We start from the raw sequence: 23,703 nt of genomic DNA, 5'->3' as shown, positions 1-23,703 counted from the left end.
ATAGGTTTGGTTCAATCAGCTGATTGATTTGACCTTATGGCTTTATGGTTTTGTCACGTCTAATTCTACCTTAAAAGAATAATGTTCATTATCTACATACAAGCAGATGATAATCACACACATTGTCTACTACGGCTTTCCGGTCTGGTTCCTTATCTCTGGATGGAAAGGCTACTAAGCCGCTGCTTAAGTCTCAGACCTTTATGTAAGGCAACCTATGATGGAGCGAATGTAAAACGAATCGACATATTCTTTAACGACGACATTGGCACTTGAGCCATCGAAGCTTATAGATCGATCACCCTTCCCTCACCTAAAAACTATCCGTTGTTAAACTCGTGTATTTTTATGAGTATTCCATCCCCAGTATAAGCATACTTTTTTGGATCTTAAATAATCAGCAATTATTGCATATTTTTCATAACTTTTTTTAATTAAAAATTTTCAATTAAAAAAATGTCTTTTTAATTTTAAAATTGCACATATAAACATTATAATTAAAATTATTAAAACGTCCTAACCACTGTGAAAGCTTTTGTATGAGTGCTTTACCAATTGTTGCCAACCTCATTTATAACATTTGAAATGTTCTAACTGTCGATAAAGAGCTTTCAATTGGATTGGCAATGGCTTTCAAACTGTAAACAAACTGTATGGAATCAAAGCAAACAGCGGCAAAACAGGGCCAAACAACGGCAGTTCAATGTTTTTGTAGACTTAAATAAATATATAAAGCCACATTTACATCAAACAGTTTTTATTGTTTGTTTATCAATTGAATATTTGCCAAACAAAATACGCATTTGTCCCAAACACTTGTTTTAAGTGCCATTGTAAAATGTATTAAAACCTTTGTATTAATACAGTAACAACGCCGTTTTGTTGTTTCAACATCCCAAAAATTATGTTTGGAAGATTATAGAAGGATTTATAGTTAAGCGTAACATTCATGGACATTAATTTGAGTTTATTTTTACATTATAATTAAATTAATAATTAACTCAATTAAATTAAAATGTTTATGACCTACCTAGAATCTTAAACTAACCAGTTTAAGTGTTTATTATATGATTTGTTAAGTAATTTAGTCACACTACATGAACACAGAATAATCTTTAGTCGTAAGAGCAATGCAATGAAAGTATGTACATTAGGGTGAGGCGATTAGTATGGAAGGAATACAAGCCAGGAATCTTAATGGGCGCTTCGCGTTTCTGATTCTTGGGATTGTACTGAGCAAAAAAGTGTACGGTTGATATTGATATTGATTTTGATATTGTTTTTTCTGTTATTATTATTTTTTTTTTTTTTTGAAAATTTGCTAATTTTCCTGGGCTCATATATCATAAATTATTTGAAATTTTGACTTATTTTTAAAAGTTAAGCTGCAGCTATTGTATCTTGCTACAATTTCTCCGAATATATTACTTAAAAAACTTAATTTTCGTGGTTAAAATTTCACAATTTTTGTCACTTTTTTATATTTTGGCCTATAACAGCCAAACCATTGAGATTTTCAATCCAATACTAAGGCAAAAATTGTTGCCAAGACAATAGTTAAGAACTGTCTAGTGCATCGCAAAAGCTTTGAAACGCTTCTTCTGCCAGTTTTTGTATTGTGAAAGTGCACATTTTTCATAAAAATATTAATAATAAATTACCAAAATGTGCAATTTGAAAAGGCGAAAACTGCATGAATGAGCGAAGAATTATAGCCCGAGACTATAGCTTAAATTTTCTCCGTAGACGTATGGTCAGGTGGAATTTTTTGTTCAGTTCAATCCTTAAGGTAGAGACACAATGAAGTACGCCGCTTTTTCACGCTGAGTTTCATGTTAAAGACTAAAGGCCCAGTACTATCTAATTCAAATGAATTAGGCAGCATTTGAATTAGGTAGTACTTTGCCATTAATCTTTTACATGAAAGTGAACGTGAAAAAAACGGCGTATTTCATTCTGTTCATACCTTAAGAATCAGAAACACGAAGCGCCTCTTAAGATGTACAAATCGCCCCACCCTAATGCACATCAAAACGCTACAGTACATTAAACATTTTGATGGCAATTGTTACTTTTGTTGCACTTACGTTGATTTTTATATTAAATTAAATCATATTTTTTATGAATTATATTCTCAGCGCGACGTCAATTTAATACTGCTTTAAGAACAAACTGTCTTTTGTGTTTTAGTAGGCTATTGCATGCCATTTATTGTTAAATTTAATAAGGAAATTCATTAATTTATTATCAGACAAAATAATATTTATTACCATTGAAATGTGTGACATGCATGGAAAGGAAAATTACTCGGAAAGTATTTAGAAATAATGCATCAAAATTACTAAACACAAAAGCAACAAGTGGCTTTGTTTATAAATCTTTTTTGAGCCGTTTGTACAAAAACGCCAACAACGAATGAAGTGTTAAGGTTTCTCAACTTAATCGAGTTGTGCATATGATTAAACATTTGTTTCAATGCAAAATTTAAGAACATCTTCCACACAAATATTCTAAAAAATTATAAAAATCATTGAATTCGATTGTTTTTTAAAATTAATACGCCAGACAAATTCAAACAGACATCTAGGGGTTATTATGAACAAAAATTCCCAGTGAGTTTTGTCTATCCACCGATTCAACTTAATGGATAATGTGAGAAAACTCACGGGGATTTACGTGCAGAATAACTCTAAATATATGTATTTGCTTTGTTCCAGCACCTGCAAAAGTCTACTATTTTTGTAAATTTTTTCTTCTATAAATTAGTCAAAAGATTAAAAAAAATAGTAAAAAAGTATCAGTTGGCTTTGCCGACGGAGATATACCCTCAGCCTGTGTGGATTGAATTTTTTTTTTTTTTTTGCAGAAAAAGCTTATGTATTTAGGGGGGTTTTCAAAATGTTGGGCGTATGTACCGACAAAAGTATGGATAGGATTAAAGCTCAAAAATTTGCGGGGATATCGCTAGATAGGGTTTTTTATCACACTAGCCTACGAAAAAGATAATATCGCTGTAAACAGGGCCACTAAGAAAACCTTCGGTAAAAATGTCCAAAGGATCCTCGAACCACACATAAACTAAGTTTCGTTAATATTGAGATCCAAAGTTTGGACCAAATCGGTTGCTACGTCTATGAGAAATTGCGCGTACCATTTTAGCGAATATTTTCGAACTTTTGTGGGGAGGTACCGGAAAGAGTAGACCTATAAGCACCACTTTCGGATTTCATCTAATATTCGAAGAAAAATTACAATATCCAAAGTGTGGACGAACGCAGTATGCGGTTCGAGCCATAGGGGTTTTTTTACAACTTTCGGACTGTTTTCTCAAGAAGTATGGACTTGCCCCTGAAAAAACTTTTACTGCCATAATTGAGGTAGAGACTGCAAGTTGCTTCAACAAAAATCAAAGTGATTCGAGAGGGGGTCTTAAAGTGAATTTATTCAAAATTTTGTGTGGAAGGTACCTGAAGGAGTGGACAAATATAGTCCATATTCGAACTTGATCCATATCTTGTAGATATTTTAGGATGTGTAAAGTATGGACCAAATCGGTCACTTCCATCAAGAGTTATCGTACGCACAATATTTCCGAACATTTTTTTTGTGGGGGAGGTACCTGAAGGAGTGGACCGATGTGGCTTATCTTCGAACTTAAACTAAGTTTGCACAATATATTACGAAGAACAAATTGTGGACAGAATCGGCAGATCCGTTCGAGAGTTACATTTTGCCCGTTGAAAGTGTATATACCCTCGTTAGCATAAATGCTGAGGGTATAAAAATATATAAATAATACAAATATATCAATAAAACATCGACTTTTATTTTCAGCACGCTAGATCTGCATTTTTTCCCAGTGTGCGCCCCCGATCTAGAAAAACGATATACAGTATAGTCTCGATAATCCGGACACCACATGTTTCGGCGATGTCCGGATTATCGAATTGTCCGGATTACCGAGTAGTCAGAAAACTCATAATTTGCTAAGTTAAAATCATTAATATCGGACGATCACTAGGTAATAACCTGTCATCTAAAGTAAACGTAAATTCATATTAAACAAATGTCCCGGGTTTCGACCATTTTAAGCTTCTTTCCTGACGACCAAATTTAATTCTTAATTTTATTTTTCAGCGTAATTTAGGTGATATTTCCTGTGTATTTTTGTAGTCTAAAACTTCTCTACAATCGGTGTATATTTATTCAAAGTTTTTTTCAAGGATATAAACTTCTTAGTCCATTTTTAGGGTCCATGGGACATGAGCGTCTTATGACTTGAGAATTCAAATGCGCTCATATCATTATGGTGAATATACATATATTTTAGCCTTTACTTTTCGTCGAAACCAAAAAAGCTATTGTATTATATAAATGTTATAGCTTTCGAATAAGACAATGAAATTTAAATCTATTGGTTTTATAAATACGAGAATACAATATAACAATCCGTATATACCGGTGATTTTTTATATTAAACAATTGAACATAAAAGGATTCATGCGTTTTTTTAATAGTTTATTGCAATTTCTATACAAGAAATACGTTTTTCCAACTCTTTTTTGCGTTACCGAAAAATCTGTAAAATTAAATTGCTTGTAATTTCGGTAATTACCTATTTTTTTTCAGTAAGTTATGGCCCCGGCACATACGGTACGTTGTGCGTTGCGTCACGCGTTAAAAACAACAACCACATGAAAAAAATGTAAGTGATGCCAAGTTTGTTCTTGAAGTTTTCATGTGGTTGTTGTAACGCGACGCACAACGTACCGTATGTGCCGGGGCCATTAGCGATAAAAAAGTCGTCATTAAGTTCTGCCTATGGCAAGAGTGCTGTCAACTTCTATTTAAACTGCTCGTTCATAATTTTGCGTTTTAATTTGTCCGACTTTTGTCGGTAACTCAAAAATGAGTTAGCTTTAAATGTTTTAAACATCTGTAGATAAAATATCATTGGAATACACTACACAGTTCCAATGGACTTTGTCACCAATCGGAGATCTAATGAACCAGTTCCGTTAGAGGAAAGGAACACCCAACATCGATTTTTAGGGGAACTAGGCTACCCAGATTCTTATAGTTAATTCCATATTGACTGCATAGCTTGCCAGAAAGACGCGATTTGGACCGAAAACGTTGAAAAACTTAATTTTTCTTATTTATACACCAATTGCTATTGCTAAAAATTAAAACTTCAATGAACGAAATAAGAATCTATTGCTCAAGATAGGAAAAAATATTGATGTCCGGATTATCGAGGTAAGAAAAATATGAGATGTCCGGATTACCGAGTCTACAATATAAAAAATTCTAGTGTCCGGATTACCGCGTTGTCGGAGACTATACTGTATTTTCAAATTTCCTCAAATGGTGAGTTCTCCACGGTCCATCAGCCATGAAAAACTAAGACATATAAGCTTTAAGATAAAGACAGGGGACATGGACGATAATAAAACCTAAACAGCATCAATAGGCCAAAAAATTCAACAAAGTCCGTAAGAGAAAACGAAGGTTATAGAGAAATCTGTTCATCAATTTAATATCCTCCTCGGTTTGACAATGGACCGAAGTAGTGAGGTAGAAAATACCTGTTTTTGGATTGTCAAGCATAAGTCCATAAAAAGGTGCCATTAAAACTCATTACGAGGGGCCAGCAACGCGGACCGGGGTCTGCTAGTTTGTAATAATTATTAAAAAATGTTACTGAATGTTGTTTTTTTAATCAAATTTTATATGTAATATTTATCAAAGTGCCGTTTATTTTGTTGATATACTCAGTACACATCTACATGTCGTGGTATATTATGTGATCCCATTATTTTGAGCTATTATTTTTGAGTTCCAGGTTTTCAAAGGTGCCATTCATCGCTTATTTTTGACAATGATTTGCGATGGGGAGCCTGCTATCAAAAAACCTTAACTAGATGCCGAAAATGTTACTTTAGACTAAATGCCAAATGTTTTGTGTCGAATAACACCCAGTTCTATAATAAAACACTGTGCCCAAAAGTGGCCTCAAAAACCACTTTTTTCAATAAATTTATAAAAATAAAACGTATAAGCATACTGCTTTTATTTGTCATTTGCGTCCAAATTAATAGAAAACTTATTTTAAAATAATCATGATCCAGCAATGGGCATATCTGGGTTAATAAACATAATGTATATTTAAATCCCCTCAATGGTATATGTAAAGAGTTAACATTAATCCATTTTTATATCTAGTAGGTTAATCTTTAGAATTGTAAACAAATCATGATACATGTTTCAATACAATTCCTAATTTTTGTTTTCTAGTGTAAAGTACAATCAAAAGCGCCTAAAGATATGCTATGCATTTTGGTTATTAATTCAAGGGCTTGCATTGTTCAAAGCAAAGTATTTACAGTTTTATTGTTATTGTATTAATTGACTATGACAAACACAAGCTGATAAGTTGATAAGCTGAACGCATTACAAATTTTTCCGACAAATTGCACAACATTTGAGGAAAACGTATATACATATGTACAACAAAGTAAATCTTATAAGTAAATAGTTTTATTTTCAGACATAAAATACAAATCAATTTGTGGTTTTTAAATGGGATTTGGCATACGATTTCCTTCCTTAAACATTGAATGAGATATTTCCACAGGTATGGAAACATTGATTGTTTAACGAGGCTGGTAATCTTATCTGAATGTAATACCCCGGTTACACTTAACCGGATTAACCCAGTGGGTTTGGATTTCAAATTACATAGCGCAAACGTCAAATAAATCCTCTGGAAGTGGTTTAACCCGGCAAACTCTAGTGTAACCGTACTATAATAGGATTAATTAAGCTTTTTAAAAATTTTCCTATAAATATTTTGAGTGGATCATCTGGATTAGTGATGATATTTGAAAACATTCTTTTCGTTACTTTACTTTCATGTTGCAGTTTTATCAAAGCTTGTTTTTAATTGTACGAACAAAGAATAATTATCTTTTTTGTTGTTATTATCGTTTTAAGAACGACAACACTTCTATAATCGTAACATGACATATATGACCGTTCGTTTTACATGCAATTCTTGGCATTAGACAAAGCGGAATATGGAGGGAGTTGTTAAAAAAATACAAAATAATTAACGGTATTGTCAAGAGTAATTTATATTCATGAAAATGTAAACATTTTGTAAAAAATAGGTCTGTCTGGTTACCCTAAAATTTGTAACAATTTGTACCAATTGTTGCTGGAAGTCGTCTGTTAACACAAAAAAACCAGCAAAAGAGAGCGATTCGAGAGAGACATTTTGGCAGTTCTTTCTCTGAGTTCTTGCTGGACAAATTTCTTCTAGCAAGCACTAGCAATTCTTCTTCTTCCTGAAAACAATCAATCATCTGTTTTTAATTTGTTGTTGATTTATGTTTGTGAAATTAAAAACAATTTTATTGTGGAAATAACATAGTCTAATTGTATTGTTTTATGGAGAAAAAAATTGTAAAGTGGAAAAATACTTTTTTGTTTCATTTTCTTTTTTATTTTTAATAAAATACAACGTGTTTGCTTCCTTTATTGGCGGACAAATTGTTGTTTTGGCAAGCCAGCTGATTGCTTGCTGGTTTTTGCTAGGAAAGTGTCTGTTTACGTTTTACAATTTTCTAGCAAAAGAGAATAAAAACCCCTTACTCTCTGAGAAATTTCTTGCTTAATATTTAGAATTTCTCATCAATTTCTGTGTTTCATAACCCACAAGAATCTACAAATTTTTACTACGATAAAAATTTTTCTTTTTTGGTATCGAAAAAAAAAAATAGTAAAAATTAGTAGATTCTTGCAGTTCTGTTACAAATGGCGGCGAAATACCTTAATTTAACCCACTTTTTAATGACGAGACCGAACGGTGTGTCCAATGCCACACCACCAGCCAGAGTACTCGGAAAATATAGCTATGGTTTTGATAAGGCGCTTTTAACTACCGCGAAAATGTGATTTTGGCGGCCCTGCGGGTCAACTTCATTGGACCACAATGGCGCCCAATACATAATAGCACAAAATAATATACATATGTCTCCTATTTTTGAAAGCTCTTCTTCCTTATGTCATTTCCCATATGGGAATTTTTGATTTCCCCATATAGGGGAAAACTTTGCAAAAATTCTTCCCAAAGAGCAACAACCTACCTAGTCAATGCAATTAGAGCAGTTGTTTGTTTTTTATTTAACCGACTAACAGCGCTTAAATTTCGCCTAATTATTATTGTGGGTGTCAGTCATTCCGTCACATTTCTACACAAACAACATTGTTGTCATATTTTATAATACCTCTGATAGGTTAGTTAAACAAATTCTCATTAAATCACCATGAAGAGGAAAGAAAAAGGCGAAGTGGGTTGGGGTAGCCAAACACGATCGACATAAACATATGTTTTGTCATTATCAAAGGTAATCACAATGAAAAGGGAAAACTACAATATTATACTATCATAACCTAATTGTCGATATTTTATTGCTACGATTATGATAAGACCGTGTGTAATATCAGTATAACACACTTCCGAACATAAACGTAATACGTTTTATATTCTCAATATTGATTTCAATGAAAGTGTGTGAGAAATATTTATGACAACAATCAAATATCAATCATGTTTTTTTGTTTCGTTAAAGTTGTAAGAATCCGCCTTTAATTTGGGTAAGGGTGTGACTACTGGCCCACTTCTAAGTTGTATCAATGCACGAAGGGGTTATAAATTAGTAAATAGTTTTTATTATTTGTTGGGTACTTACAGATATGAAATTGAAATCGAATTTCTTTGTGATGTTCTAATTAGGCGATAATCTGAAAATAGAAAAAGATGAAAAGGAGCAATATTAGTTCGTGTTAATCATTGTCAAGTGGTATAATCCAATATTGGGAAATTGTTTTATGATTTGGCGGGAATTTTGGCAATAAAAGTTATCATTATAAGCCTAAAAACATTTATTGCGAAATCCATATTATTGATTAAAGTATGTAAAGATATGTTTACATCAAACTAATGGAGGTAATATAACACTACCGTACTTCAATCACAATGGTGTATTTTTTTATTCAATGGCAAAATGTCTATGAAAAATTACAATAAAAATTCTATTGTAAAGGGTCCTGCAAAAATCGATTTTACCCAGTTTTTCATATTTTGCCAAGAAAAGCGTTCCAATAACACCGAAAGACCAGCTGATTTTGAACATGTAAACCATGGTGCAATACATAAGGTGAAACAGTAAAGGCCTGGGTACATAAACTGCCTCGCCTGTTTACCTTGCTTGCTTCTGATAAAATAATAAAAAAGAAAAGGGCAACCCAGTACGAAATTTGCTCGGCCTTCTTTATTCTTTTATTTTTATTATAGCTTTGTTCCAGAACTAAAAAAGTTTTTACAATTTTTACGACTTTTACTGTTTTTTTTTTTTTGCTGTTCTCTCTTTTAGGAGTTTTACTATTAATAAGTACGGGAACGAAGCTTATGTCAAAAATGAAGCAGGAAACCAAGGCAGCTTATGTACCCAGGCCTTAAGGTCAGCTGATTTCACACAATCTGTCAAATTCACTGTTATTGTGAATTAATCGTATGTAAACGCAAACAAAAATGTTGACAGCTTGAAGTACTTTGAATCCAAATAGTCTGTTGGTGTTGTTTCTGGTTCACCTTTGGTCTGTTCCAGAACCTGCAAGAAGCTACTATTTTTACTACGATAACACTTTTTTCTTTATGTTATCGAAACATGCTAAAAATTTGTAGATTCTTGCAGTACAGAAACAGACCACTTATTACTAGCATCATGATGTAAACAAAAATTTCGACATTCATTCACAATAGTTGATGTCTTTGTTTTTATTTGACCCGTTCACTTTCAATAACTAGAACACACCATGTTCAACGACCTCTGTCTGTCTGCCTTATCAATGCAATTGTGCAGTGTAATGAATGAATGAACTGATTAGTAGGAAAAAAATCCGTTTCATATTGTACAGTAAAGCTGATAAAAAAATTAACTGGCTAGCAATTGTTGCTGTTTCTCATCATCTCATTGTCATATACATACTATAATGAATTAAATGCCTCAGTAAAAACATAAATCATTTGGAAGATTTAGAAATATAATTAAGAAATAATTACTAGTATGATCACACGACATACATAGTACCAGAAATGAATTTGCACTCAGAAATTGCGCAGTGTTAACTTTGTTAACAAAAATAAACATTTAATAATTAACTTTTCCTCTTCACAATGTGATAATACCAAGCATTTATCTATTAACAATAACTCGTTATTCCTTTTCTAAGCCTTTTTAAAATAACAAAATATTTATGTTATTATTTTCTCTGGGGATTCTAATAAAATTCCTTCAATCAGTCAATCAATCACAGCACCCTGTATTAATAAATATTCAATCAAATGTTCGGGCCCTCTCGTTCTTGAACTTGTATAAATAGACAAATCACCGATCAATAAAAAGTTAATGTTTGTCTAGATTTATTGACAGGCAAGTTGATGGTGTGTGTGTGAGGAGTGACATTATTATGAAAAATATTCAATTTGATGTGCACATCAAGCACAACTGGCAGTTATAGTAAGTTTACATATAATCCGGATTAACCCAGTGGGTTTGTGTTTCAAATGTCAATTCCATAGCGCAAACGTCAAATAAATCCTCATGAAGTGGGTTAACCCGGCAAAAAACTCTAATGTAACCGTACTTTAACTGTCAGTTGTAATAAATCTTCTGGATTTTAAATGACAATTTCATTGCCTATACGTCAAATAAATCATTATAACGAATTTTAACCCAATAAAAAGCTCTAAAGGCCTGGGTACATAAGCCGCTCGGCTTTCTTGCTTAATTCAATTCTGGTAAAGGAATAAAGAAATGTCAGAACCACATTTCAATTAGGTCGATCTTGGTCTTTGGTCTTTTACCAGAAATGAATTAAGCAAGAAAGTCGAGCGGCTTATGTACCCAGGCCTTAAAGTAAACGTCACATTAGTTTCCCTTAAGCATATTATTATATGCCCAGCAAAATGTTCGATGCCAAAGATGACATTCAATCATGGGTGCAAGTGATCTAGCATGTCATCTTTTTAGCATCCCAAAAGATGACGTTCTTTTCTGGATCCTAAGCATGTCATTTTAACCAATGCGTTGACATGTCATTTCCACCAATGCTTTGGCATGTCATTTCCACCAATGATTTGACATGTCATTTTCACCAATGCTTTGACACGTCATTTTCACCCATGCTTTGACATGTCATTTTCACCAACCCCTTGGCATGAAATTTTCACCAACCCCTTGGCATGAAATTTTCATGTCTTGTTTGGAAAATGGAAATGCTGTATTGAAATATGGTTTTCATGAAAAACAAAACTCTTTATTAATTCAAACGAATTCATGAAATAGCTACAATTAATTTATCAGTTTAGTTTTTCAAAAGTTTACATCCAAAATTGCAATGTAATCACCACCGCTGCAACGCAAAAGATTACTTCCTCCATCTTACAAAAGGTTTTTTTCAATTATCTTCCCATCACCAGTTCAGATTTCAACATGGACTCCAAATGCACTCCTTTAAGTATTTTAATTTCGTAAATTACTTTTATTTTATAATTTTGTTATTTTATAACAACATTTTGGTAATTTATACTCTTTTGTTTAGTGACGGAAATATGTAGGGATCTACAACCCGGCTTGCTTTAGGGATCTCTAAGAACAAAATGTAACGAACGGGGAGGAGAGACTTTTTATGGAAAATACCATTTATGCTAAATTAATTTATTTTTAATTGTTTCTTTCCAAAAGTAGTTTCTTCTTTATTTTCAGATTCTTGTTCCTTTTCGTTTCGGACTTTTTTTCAAATTCCAAGAAGCGAGATTTGATTGATTTCATTCTATGTCAGATTTAGAACAGACAAGGGAACTTTTAGAATAGCAATGTGTGCAGTCCGATTCTATTTTTAGCTCATATAATACCAATTGTTTAGAAGTTTTAGTTGTTTGATATGCAGGAGATGTAAGACAACATCACGACGACAGTTCTAACAGCTTAGGTCTGTTCCAGAAACTGCAAGAACCTACTTATTTTTACTACGATAACAATTTTTCCTTTATGTAATCGGAAAAAACAGTAAAAAATAGTAGATTTTTGCAGTACTGGAACATACCAAAATGAAAATAAACAGGTGTGTAAATAAAAACACAAACATCATCTCTATTGGATCGATGGAATGGGTACAAATGCTGATGAAAAGATCGGATCTTTCACGACTTCATTTGCATTGGTTCAAATCCTAATGAAAAGATCGGATCTTTCACGACTTCCTTTGAACCAATGCAAAAGATGACATGAAATCACGTCATCGCAAAGAACCCTTTCCGTCAAATTTTGCTGGGTGTATAAACGTACTATAAGTAATAGTATAAATCCACACGATTTAAAATGTTGTTAATTCCATAGCATATATGTCAAATAAATATATAAATAAATATATAATAAATTATAAATTCACTAGATTTTATACGCTATGGGATTGTCATTTGAAATCGAGTGAATTTCGTAAATCTAAGCTATGGCACAATGATAAAGGTACACACCAAAAACAGCTGATTACCATTCTAGTTTTCAAAATGCATTACTGATAATAAAAGCACATACAAGCATCTCCCCAGCAAAATGTTTGCCTCCAAAGATGCAGTTAAATCATATGTACAAGTGATCTGGAAGTGCATGAAATTATGCATTTTTACAAGAGCGTGATTACTGAAAGATTCACTCCATTAGCACTGCATTTTAACTAACCATTTAGAGTAGAATAGGATGCAGTCCAATTTGCATCCAAAGCACGTGTTTTAATACAGTGCTTTGGATTGAATTTAAAGGCACTATTTCTCCTCTTTTCATTTAATCCAAGCTGAACTGTTCTTCCTTTATCTTCCCATCACCAGTTGAGGTTTCGACAAGTACTCCAACAGCACTTCATTAGGAAATGTTTCCAACTTTTGGTTGCATTTTTTATTTTATATAAAAATTTTAGAAACTATTGCACACTTTTTCTATCTTTGAAAAAAAGTCTGTAGTTGTAGGTATCTACCCAGCAAAATTTGAAGGAAGGGGTTCCATGCGATGACGTGATTTCATGGCATCTTTGGTATTGGTTTAAACGAAGTCGTGAAAGATCCGATCTTTTCATCAGCATTTGAACCCATGCAAAGGAAGTCGTGAACGATCCGATCTTTTCGTCAACATTTGAACCCATCGATCCAATAGAGATGAATTTAGTGTTTTTATTTATACAGATTTTTCTAAATATGTATATTATTTACAATAGACTTGATGTCGGAGACTCGAAATCACAACCAACGTTGTTAAAACTCTCGTCGTAATGATAATGTCACTGCAAAGGGTTGGTGAAAATGACATGACAAAGCATTGGTGGAAATGACATGTTAAAGCATTGGTGAAAATGACATGTCAAAGCATTGGTGTAAATGACATGCTTTGGATCCAAAAATGAATAGCTTCTTTTGGGGTCCACGCTCATATAAAATTCATCGATGAAGATGCTAAAAAGATGACATGCCAGATCACTTTCACCCATGATTGAATGGCATCTTTGGCATCGAACATTTTGCTGGGTACAAATTGGCTTGCTTGCTAGGGATCACTAACCTTGCGCTTACAAATGCCAGTATTGGCAAGACAATGTATAACTTTGATATTGTCTTGCCAGTACTGTCTGTGTGTAAACGCCTAGTAAGCAACTGCTTGTAAAATGTATCGAACGGAGTGCCTTTTTCACGACTCCCTGCATCCGGATGCAATGGATGTCAATCGTTGGATCGCATCCAAATGCTGTTAAATGTAAGGAATTGGAGTGCCTTTTTCGCGACTCCGATTGAACTGCATCCAGATGCTGTTATAATGTGAGGAAAGGATGTCATTCATTGGATCGCATCCGAATGCGGTTAAAATGTAAGGAATGGAGTGCCTCTTTCACGACTCCGTTTGAACTGCATCAAAACATGCCGTGAAGAACTAGTCTACATTGCACTACTTCCAATGTATGTTGCTGGGTCCCAACAATGCGTTATTGTGATCAATATTTTACGTTTGGTGTGGTTCATGACACAGTTAAGGTAGAAACACAATGAAATACGCCGATTTTTCGCGCTCAGTTTCATGTAAATGCTTAAAGGCCAAGTACTATCTAATTGAAATGAATTAAGTAGCATTTGAATTAGGTAGTAGTTGGCCCTTAATCTTTTACAAGAAACTGAGCGTGAAAAAAGCAGCGTATTTCATTGTGTTTCTACCTTTATTGTTATTGATGCAAAACCTTATTATTCCACCATGATCTAAACGTATTATAAGCTTCATCATTCATGATGATGAATTCGTCTAATTTTTAATTTTAAAATCAAGGTCTATTTACCTAGGCCGCGTAAAATCTACAAAAACACGACAATTTTTAGACAAAACAATTTCTTTAATCTGTCAAAATTTTTGTTTACATTTCTTTTACGATTAATTCACAATAACAATGCATATAGGAGATTGGGTGAAATCAGCTGATTTGTTGCGTCACCTTAATGGCCCAATAATACAGGTCCTCCATCAAGCGAATTCGAAGAAAAACAAAAATTTGAAATGTCAAAATTTATAAACGCAGGCAAAAAAATTGTTTTCGAACTTTAACTGCCAAAATAAGTTATTGTAAATTAAATTCTTATACAAACGACACAACAAATGTTGCAATTTTAAGTGTACAACATAAAGTGTTTTATTTATTTATTTTTTTTGAGATGCATCTACAAATGACAAATATTATTTTTGACAGCACGAATCGAAATCAGCTGATTTTGGCGGAGGAACTGTTTTATTGGGCCATGGTCACCTTTCAATTGTCCCATGGCACAATCATACAGGTACCAGCATCAGCCCAGCTGATGCACATGGTGCAAATACTGGTAGCCGCATCGGCAATTGTTGGTAACATAAGATGTCAAAATTTGACATCAATTCAATGCAATTGACACATTAGGTTACCATCAGCTGGCTTGAAAATGCTACCTGTATTATTGTACCATGCTGATGCACTTCGAGCTGCCAAAAAAGTAGTTGTAATTGAAAACACAAAATACAAAACAACATTTTAAATGAAAAACTGAGCATTTTTGATAGCGTTTTGTAATTAATACCTGCCTAATGAAATTTTGTTGAAAAATTGAGTGAATCGCTTTATTTTTGGAAAACATTTTTGACACTTCTCAGTACTAAACTGGTTTTTGTTGCAGTTGTTGGCTGATGCATCCACCTTGGTAAATATGCCTTGGCGTGTCCTAAACAAAATTCTCCTGGCTTGCTATCCCTGCGTTTACATATGACAGGACAGTTGACTTCATGTATTGATTGTCAAAATCCCAAAACTTGCCTGTGTAACGTAGGCGTCCAGACAAGTGCAAAAACAGTTGTAAAATTATGAATGAAAATCATCGATTTCTTTTTGTTTTCCGTTAAACGCCTAGTATGAAGACTGCTGTCCGTCCAATCACCTATCCGAGGAAGAAATTTTAGAAGTTGTCAGTTTTGCCGGATTTAGCCCATTATCAGGTTTTATTTGCTAAATCCGGCCATAATCTACCAGATTTCCCATAAAAAAATAAATCCTCGTATAGAGTGGATTTGTTTTAAATCCGGCATAAATCCAAAGACATAAATACAACAAGATAAGACATTTTGTTTGCTATTATTCTTCAGTGAATGGCTTTTGAATTTAACATAATGTTATATCACGATATGGTGATATAACATTTTTTTATTTTATAAATTTTTACGTATTTAACCGAATTTACCGATCCAATTGACATAGAATTATTCTTGAATAGATCCTTGAATTCATAAATTTCGTTTCTGATACCATTACATGAAATGTTCCTCCTTGGTTGCGATTTTGAATTAACTGCAACCTGTTAAGGGTAATGTTTCTATACAAAGTTTCGTAAACATTTTTTGTTGCATGTATTTTGTCTAGTCTAACAGCGTGTTTTTGTAAAAATGCTTGCCTGTCACACGAACCGTTCGTACTAAAACGTATACCTTCAAATTTTGGTTCTTGTAAAATTTTACGAACCATTCGTTTTTATCTGAAAGCTTTCGTCTATTTTATAAAAGCTTTTATATTTCAGGGTTTCCATGATACTTATTTTGTGAATTTTGCATAGGCATCTGCACGTAAAATGTGTTACTTGATGGCAACCCCGATACACAGATGTCAAACAAAAAATAAGAAAAAAATGTAATCAAATTTGTCCAAAAATAATTGTGATAATATGAAGAAACGGATGTACATATACGCGTGTGCTTCTATGGAAATAAATAAAATTGCATTCCCTTTCAGTTTTCGTGTGTTTTGTGCCATTAATTACTCAAATTATTTAATTTTCTTTCAAAACGATGGGTCTTTTCCATTCGTTTATTTTTGACGTATTCGTTCGTCTGATTTTGTTACGAAAACCAAAAAAATTACGAAAATAAAAAGCTTTCATTTATTTGTCACACGAACACAAACGTCAACCGCTATGAAAACCAAATTGTGTCTTCGTTCATGAAATCGACGAACGAATGGGCAAAAACTTTTTACAAAAACACGCTGTTAGTTGTATTTACATATGTCTTTGATAAGTCCTCGTATACAACTCTTTTTTTTGCAACATGTTTCTAGAAAATACAAAAAGTTGCAAGCTGGCACAAGAAACAAGGTAGATGGATCGGTCAATTACTACAGCAAAAATAATTTAAAATGTCAAAATTTGTAAACAAGCCGCAAAAAATAAATTTACTTTGATATACAAAGTTGATTTCAATCTACCAAGACTAAAATTTACGATGTCTAAACGATAAAATAATTCTTTTATTTGCTCATTAGTTAGGATTAGTTACATAATGTGCTAACATTTTCAATATTAAACAATAAATTTGAAATTTGCCGTATGTTTTTTGAGACGAATTCAATTTACAACAATTTCTTTTCACGTTTCAAATTCGATCAGATGGGCTAATGCATCTACCTTGGTAATTGTGCTACAAAAAGAAATCTGCTGAATGCCATTTAAATATCTAAATGCAATGAGATTTGTACTGGATTTATTAAATCCAGTTGAGGATTTACGGCTAGTCTAAATGAGCTTTTACCCACCAGAAATAAAAACGGCTGGTAACTTCTCTTATGTTACAGACGCTCTTATCACAACATGAACTTATTCTAAAATATTCTATTGATATAATCTATTACTTTGCACAGCCAATTCCAAAACATTTCGAATGGCTAATATCTTCTGATTCATTGACAAAGCCACACAATGGTTTGTCGTATGCTGCATTTTTTTTAAATCCAATAAGACTTCAATGTCAATTAATTCTTGATATTCTTGCAGTTGTTGTGTCATTTCATCGCGGCACCGTTACAATTCCGCTTCCAATTTGGCAACGATTCAGTAAAGTTGGGCGCCATTTCTGTTAAAAGAATAAAAGAGCAAGCTTTTATCAGAAGCAAGCAAGGTAAGCAGGCGAGGCAGCTTATGTACCCAGGCCTTTAGTCATTTCTTATTTTTAACTTTATTAACACTTGCACCTAAAAACGCTATTTTAGTTAAAAATGTCATTAATTTGACAGATATTCAATGGATGGCGTATTTTTCAACCCGTTGGATGTAAAGGTCCCGGTACAAAAGAAGCCTCACCTAAAAGAATAAAGAAGAAAGGGCAATTTGGTTCGGCCTTCTTTATTCTTTATTATGTCAGAAATGAAGCAGGTGAGGCTACTTATGTACCGAGGCATTTAATAAAAATAAAAGAATAAAAAGGCCGAAGCAATTTCGAACGGGCTTTCTCTTTTCTTTTTTATTCTTTTACTTTTATTATGTCAGAATTGAATCAGGCGAGGCAGCTTATATACCCAGGCTTCTAAGGTGCAAACGCAATGTGAAATTCATGCTTATCCAAGCCTCAATTTATGTAAAATAATAAAGAAATTAAAAATAGCATTTTAATTAGGTGGTACCTCCCCTTTATTCTTTTACAGGAAATTGAGCGTGACGTAAGCTACATATTTCATTGTGTTTGCACCTTTAAAGCCTAGGTACATACGAAGCTTCGCCTGCTTGCCTTGCTTGCTTTTGATAAAATATTAAAAAAGAAAAGGGCAACCTAGTTCGAAAATTGGATCGGCATCCTTTATTACTTTATATTAGAAGCAAGCAGGCGAAGTAGCCTATGCACTTAAGGCCTGCGTACATAAGCTGCCTTACCTGATTGCCGTGCTTTCCTGCTTCATTTCTGACATAATAAAAATAAAAGAATAAAAAAGGCAGAGCAAATTTCGAACTGGGTTGCCCTTTTCTTTTTTATTTTTTTATCAGAAGCAAGCAAGGTAAGCAGGCAAGGCAGCTTATGTACCCAGGCCTTTAAGGTGCGAACACAATTCGTGCTTATCCAAGCCTCAATATATGTAAAAGAGTAAAGAATTGAAAGATCGCTTTTTAATTAGGTAGTACCTGTCCTTTATTCTTCTAAATGAAATTGAGCGTGAAGTAAGCGACATATTTCATTGTGTTTGCAACTTTAAAGTGAGAACACAATGAGAAATTCATGCTGATCCAAGCCTGAATTTTTTGTAAAGGAATAAAGAAATCCAAAATCGAATTTGAATTAGGTAGTAACTGGTCTTTATTCATATTTACTTGAAATTGAGCGTGAAACAAGCAACAAAAGTCATTGTGTTTCTACCTTAAGGCCTTCATGTACCGAGACCTTTAAAGTGCTTGTAGCGATTTACAGACTGACTTGCGTGCACGACTTCCAATTTTGTTTTGCGATATTGAATATTGTGATATACTGGAAAACCCAGCCTTCTTAAACTTCAATGCCTAGGAACAAAATCTGTATTAACTAATGCGTGTGTTCCCACATCATGATATGAAAACAAACATTTCTTCTGATGAAGTTCAAACTTAAATAACCCCTAGGAAAATCACAATAATAACTGTAAATTGCCATAAACAAAAACATTAACGGGCGCATCGCCACCACTGCTCTAGTACATCCTATTGGAATGCACTTTGTTCGTTCGTATGAGTCCCAATAACATTTAATTTAATTATATTATGTTTTGTCTATAATCACAAATAGATAATACAAATACGTTAATATGTTCTGACGTACTTCCCCACACTAGGTAACTGACAGTGATAATCTTTTTGATAGAAAATTCATTTTATTTGTTGTTTTTATTAAGAATTATTATTTAATGTCATACGTAGAAAAAAACAGCATTGATAAGAAACCACTTCTAATCACATATTCCAAAGTATTTGGGATTTGTGTAATAGAAGTCCAACTAGACATACACGTTTAAGTTCAAATTATGCATTGCCCTTTAGCGAAATACATTCATTCATTTGTAATTACAGTGGAAACAACTACAGTAGCTAAATGTTATACAAATGCACACCATTTGAACAACAACTATTTTTCCTTATAGCAGGTTTACATACTTATGGTGACTCTGTATAAATATACATTGTTTGAATAGCCAAATAATTTATGTGATTATGATGTTTGACACAAAATATAAGTGGTCGCTCCAACCATATATATTCTTAAGTATTCTAAAATAACGTATTTTTCATTGCGAAGAAGATCATGAGTTTGAATCCTCGCATACGTCCTTTACAATCTCTGTTTATTGTTACTGTGCTTGACTGTATTTGTAAAATGTACTTCATTAGATTATTATTTGTCACAGCTTTCTTTTGTTAATTAATAATGAAAATCTGTTTCAATTTGCTATTTGTTTTTTTTTTCTTCTTAACAAAACATCATCAGTCAATTGTTTTGTAGGCTTTGACGTCAATTATTAACCACATCAGCCGTGCCTCCCATTCATTCATTGATGACAAGAAAAACCAATTGACAACAAAACCCAGCAAAAATTTTGGGAGTCGTGCAATTTGAAGTCGTCATGTCACTGCCTCCTTTGGATTAAGGACATTCCGTCAGTACATGCCTCTAGCCCTCAATCATCCTCAGACAGGTCTCGTGCATGCAATTCTGAATGATGTCCATTAAGATAAATTCGTATTTAATTAGCGAAGACACAAACCTCTGTAGCGGAGACACAAACCGCTCTGTTAACGCTTTTGACTAACAGCGCGTCAGCAGAGCACTGTTAATGTTAACAGAACTACTCAAAAAAGGGTTTCTTTTTAAAAAATAGACCACAGATCCTTTAAGGAAAATTCTGCCGGGACAAGATGGGTACCATTGGAAAGCTTATCGAAAGAGCTATCCCCTGCGCTGGTAAAATATTTAAAAAATATTGCCCGATGTCGCGATTTTAAGTGTTTTCGGGATAAAACCTGTTATAAGGATAATTATTTTAACCACAGATCCTTTAAGGAAAATTCTGCCGGGACAAGATGGGTACCATTGGAAAGCTTATCGAAAGAGCTATCCCCTGCACTTGTAAAATATTTAAAAAATATTGCCCGATGTCGCGATTTTAAGTGTTTTTGGGATAAAACCTGTTATAAGGATAATTATTTTGATATAAAGGATATAAGGGAAAATTCTGCCGGGAAAAGATGGGTACCATTGGAAAGCTTATCGAAAGAGCTATCCCCTGCGCTGGTATAATTTTTAAAAAATATTGCCCGATGTCGCGATTTTAACTGTTTTCGTGATAAACCCTGTTATAAGGATAATTATTTTAATATAAAGGATATAAGGGAAAATTCTGCCGGGACAAGATGGGTACCATTGGAAAGCTTATCGAAAGAGCTATCCCCTGCGCTGGTAAAATATTTAAAAAATATTGCCCGATGTCGCGATTTTAAGTGTTTTTGGGATAAACCCCGTTATAAGGATAATTATTTTAACCACAGATCCTTTAAGGAAAATTCTGCCGGGACAAGATGGGTACCATTGGAAAGCTTATCGAAAGACCTATCCCCTGCGCTGGTAAAATATTTAAAAAATATTGCCCGATGTCGCGATTTTAAGTGTTTTCGGGATAAACCCTGTTATAAGGATAATTATTTTGATATGAAGGATATAAGGGAAAATTCTGCCGGGACAAGATGGGTACCATTGGAAAGCTTATCGAAAGAGCTATCCCCTGTGCTTGTAAAATATTTAAAAAATATTGCCCGATGGCGCGATTTTAAGTGTTTTTGGGATAAACAATGTTATAATGATAATTATTTATATGAAGGATATAAAGGAAAATTCTGCCGGGACAAGATGGGTACCATTGGAAAGCTTATCGAAAGAGCTATCCCCTGCGCTTGTAAAATAATTAAAAAATATTGCCCGATTTCGCGATTTTAACTGTTTTCGTGATAAACCCTGTTATAAGGATAATTATTTTAATATAAAGGATATAAGGGAAAATTCTGCCGGGACAAGATGGGTACCATTGGAAAGCTTATCGAAAGAGCTATCCCCTGCTCTACTAAAATCTTTAAAAAATATTGCCCGATGTCGCGATTTTAAGTGTTTTTGGGATAAAACCTGTTATAAGGATAATTATTTTGATATAAAGGATATAAGGGAAAATTCTGCCGGGACAAGATGGGTACCATTGGAAAGCTTATCGAAAGAGCTATCCCCTGCTCTACTAAAATCTTTAAAAAATATTGCCCGATGTCGCGATTTTAAGTGTTTTTGGGATAAAACCTGTTATAAGGATAATTATTTTGATATAAAGGATATAAGGGAAAATTCTGCCGGGACAAGATGGGTACCATTGGATAGCTTATCGAAAGAGCTATCCCCTGCGCTGGTAAAATCTTTAAAAAATATTGCCCGATGTCGCGATTTTAACTGTTTTCGTGATAAACACTGTTATAAGGATAATTATTTTAATATAAAGGATATAAGGAAATTCTGCCGGGACAAGATGGGTACCATTGGAAAGCTTATCGAAAGAGCTATCCCCTGCGCTGGTAAAATATTTAAAAAATATTGCCCGATGTCGCGATTTTAAGTGTTTTTGGGATAAACCCTGTTATAAGGATAATTATTTTAACCACAGATCCTTTAAGGACATCGGGCAATATTTTTTAAATATTTTACAAGCGCAGGGGATAGCTCTTTCGATAAGCTATCCAATGGTACCCATCTTGTCCCGGCAGAATTTTCCTTTATATCCTTCATATCAAAATAATTATCCTTATAACAGGGTTTATCCCAAAAACACTTAAAATCGCGACATCGGGCAATATTTTTTAAATATTTTACAAGCGCAGGGGATAGCACTTTCGATAAGCTTTCCAATGGTACCCATCTTGTCCCGGCAGAATTTCCTTATATCCTTTATATTAAAATAATTATCCTTATAACAGGGTTTATCACGAAAACAGTTAAAATCGCGAAATCGGGCAATATTTTTTAATTATTTTACAAGCGCAGGGGATAGCTCTTTCGATAAGCTTTCCAATGGTACCCATCTTGTCCCGGCAGAATTTTCCTTTATATCCTTTATATCAAAATAATTATCCTTATAACAGGTTTTATCCCAAAAACACTTAAAATCGCGACATCGGGCAATATTTTTTAAAGATTTTAGTAGAGCAGGGGATAGCTCTTTCGATAAGCTTTCCAATGGTACCCATCTTGTCCCGGCAGAATTTTCCCTTATATCCTTTATATTAAAATAATTATCCTTATAACAGGGTTTATCACGAAAACAGTTAAAATCGCGAAATCGGGCAATATTTTTTAATTATTTTACAAGCGCAGGGGATAGCTCTTTCGATAAGCTTTCCAATGGTACCCATCTTGTCCCGGCAGAATTTTCCTTTATATCCTTCATATCAAAATAATTATCATTATAACATTGTTTATCCCAAAAACACTTAAAATCGCGACATCGGGCAATATTTTTTAAATATTTTACAAGCACAGGGGATAGCTCTTTCGATAAGCTTTCCAATGGTACCCATCTTGTCCCGGCAGAATTTTCCCTTATATCCTTCATATCAAAATAATTATCCTTATAACAGGGTTTATCACGAAAACAGTTAAAATCGCGACATCGGGCAATATTTTTTAAAGATTTTACCAGCGCAGGGGATAGCTCTTTCGATAAGCTATCCAATGGTACCCATCTTGTCCCGGCAGAATTTTCCTTTATATCCTTCATATCAAAATAATTATCCTTATAACAGGGTTTATCCCAAAAACACTTAAAATCGCGACATCGGGCAATATTTTTTAAATATTTTACAAGCGCAGGGGATAGCTCTTTCGATAAGCTTTCCAATGGTACCCATCTTGTCCCGGCAGAATTTTCCCTTATATCCTTCATATCAAAATAATTATCCTTATAACAGGGTTTATCCCGAAAACACTTAAAATCGCGACATCGGGCAATATTTTTTAAATATTTTACCAGCGCAGGGAACAGCCCTTTCGATAAGCTTTCCAATGGTACCCATCTTTTCCCGGCAGAATTTTCCCTTATATCCTTTATATCAAAATAATTATCCTTATAACAGGTTTTATCCCAAAAACACTTAAAATCGCGACATCGGGCAATATTTTTTAAATATTTTACAAGCGCAGGGGATAGCTCTTTCGATAAGCTTTCCAATGGTACCCATCTTGTCCCGGCAGAATTTTCCCTTATATCCTT

At 33.6% G+C, this 23,703-nt stretch overlaps 1 protein-coding gene across 3 annotated transcripts in view; it reads right to left on the bottom strand.

The window, feature by feature from the left end:
- nebu (solute carrier family 2 member nebulosa) overlaps window positions 1–23,703 on the bottom strand; it is a 140,340-nt gene that overhangs the window by 62,171 nt on the left and 54,466 nt on the right. For all 3 annotated transcript variants that reach the window (XM_073983028.1, XM_073983030.1, XM_073983029.1), the window contains one exon: window positions 8,757–8,808. The gene's annotated coding sequence lies outside the window, so the exon portion shown is untranslated. The remainder of the gene's footprint in view (window positions 1–8,756; window positions 8,809–23,703) is intronic.

This window comes from Musca autumnalis, unplaced genomic scaffold (genome assembly GCF_047663935.1).
Source record: "Musca autumnalis isolate F117 unplaced genomic scaffold, ASM4766393v1 scaffold_4, whole genome shotgun sequence".
Lineage (NCBI taxonomy): Eukaryota > Metazoa > Arthropoda > Insecta > Diptera > Muscidae > Musca > Musca autumnalis.
The sequence above is the reverse complement of the archived record's forward strand: the minus strand, read 5'-3'. Positions and strand labels throughout refer to the sequence as shown.